At 37.4% G+C, this 2,008-nt stretch overlaps 1 pseudogene; it reads left to right on the forward strand.

The window, feature by feature from the left end:
* The first annotated feature begins 396 nt into the window (after positions 1-396).
* LOC102751526 lies at positions 397-1,109 on the forward strand (annotated as a pseudogene).
* The last annotated feature ends 899 nt before the right edge of the window (positions 1,110-2,008 follow it).

A 2,008-nucleotide genomic window follows, 5' to 3' on the forward strand; every position in this document is an offset into this window, starting at 1 on the left:
TACAGTGTTATAAACTTTATTTTAACTACCTTTCACATTTCAGATTTAAGTCCTTAGGGTCAATATCTTGCTGTCAGAGATATTAGAGGAAATCTGATGAACAATTTGGTAGGCAGACTGTTCCAACAACAAGGATTTTAGCAAAGAAATGAACTTCTAGTTTTGGGGAAAAAATTATGACCAAAAAGACTGGAAAATGCCAGCATTTACAGAAATCATACTGTACAACATTCGTAAGTATTGTTTACTGAGAGCCTTTGGGCATAAGGTTTTATATGATTATTTTATTTTTACCTAGAAGTGTATATTAGTTACTTAATTGAATAGCAAATGCTATAGTTTGTAAATCACACAATTAATTTATGTACCAGTAAGAAAGAAAAAAAAAAATCAGGGCCACAGAGGCGACTCACAGGGGAAGATGGAAGACTACCAGAGTGCGGAAGAGACTACTGTTGTTGTTGACAAAGTGAGTAACATTGTGAAAGAGGCTGTAGAAAGTGCCATCCGTGGCAACGCCTACCAGCACAGCAAATTCAATCAGTGGATCACAAAGGTAGTAGAACAAACTTTAAGCCAACCCACCAAGCTGGGAAAACCATTCAAATACATTGTGACCTGTATAATTATGCAGAAGAATACACGGCGAGTTCTTGCCTCTGGGACAGCTCTACTGACAGGAGCTGCACCGTGTGATGGGAGAACAAGACCATGTTCTGTATCGTCAGCGCCTTCGGACTGTCCATCTGACTGACCTCTTCATTCACCCGGGCTCTTTCTCCTCTGTTTCAACATTTCTCTCCCATTTTTCTAACCACCAGCCATGAATTCAGTGAACAGCTTTCCCACTCTGTTTTCTGTGGTGTTTTCAACATGTAGAGAAAAACCCAAATGACCGCACTGTTCTGTGATCAGCACACCCTCAGTCACACAGATCTTTCTTGGGTAGTCGTAGCCTGGACTGACACGTGTCCGCACCCTGAATATCTCTGTTCAAAGGTGCTAAACACTCCACCTGCTAGTGTGAACCTTTCTCTGCTCTCTGAAATCATTCAAACACACTAATTTTTCCATACTTTGTACTTTTGTTAGAATAAATTATTCCAATTAAAAAAAAAAGGAAAGAAAAAAATGTTGCTACTGAAACCAAGACATACCATCATTTATAAGATGCATCCTGATGTTAGAGATGATAAAATGTGAAAGAATGTGCATCTTAAGTCTGATGAAATGTTATAATCCCCATGTTTCAGATGAGGAAATAGATTTCATGAGGTTAAGTTGCTCAACATCACATAGTTAGAAAGTGGTAGACCCAAGGCTCACACTCAGGGTAGTCTGAGTTGAAGCCCATGCTTGTAAGCATTTATTTCATGGAGTGTGTCCTGTAGACAGCATCAACATTACAGCTTTCAAGCTGACAATTTCTGCGTTTTGTCCTGGTATCATCCCTCATTTTAACTTATAATGAAAAAGAACTTTTTTTTTTCCATCAAAAAAGAAAATCTTTGTTTCTGAAGACATTGCCTGGTCTGCTGTTCAGTTCACAAACAAAGTGAAATTTCTCTACTTTTAATAACTCAAGATGTTTCATAATTATATCATGACTTGAGATTTGCAAATGAGCAACCAAGAACACAGTAAGCTTAAAGATGCCCAGAGTGATTTAATAAAAATATTTTTAGCAATAAAGACCCACAAAACAGAAAAACAGAAAATGCATACATATTTGACTCAGAATCCCAGTGTTGTTTTTTTTTCTTTTTTTCCCCAGGAGGCAACACCAGCTTTAAATGCTGCCTTCCTCTTATATAGGACTAAATCCATGCACAGTACACAACTTTAGTTCCTATTCTAAAGCACTGAGCCATTGTTTTATGCTTGTCTCTTGAGGCTAAGGGAAAATGTTATTGGTAGTCTGAAAGAATAAGTTGTAACATAGGCATTTAATTTTCTTTCCTTATACTCCCTGATTAAAACAAGGTTTGCCCCATTTTCTATTTTTCTT

Source organism: Myotis davidii, unplaced genomic scaffold (genome assembly GCF_000327345.1).
Source record: "Myotis davidii unplaced genomic scaffold, ASM32734v1 scaffold102, whole genome shotgun sequence".
In the NCBI taxonomy this organism is placed as follows: Eukaryota; Metazoa; Chordata; class Mammalia; order Chiroptera; family Vespertilionidae; genus Myotis; species Myotis davidii.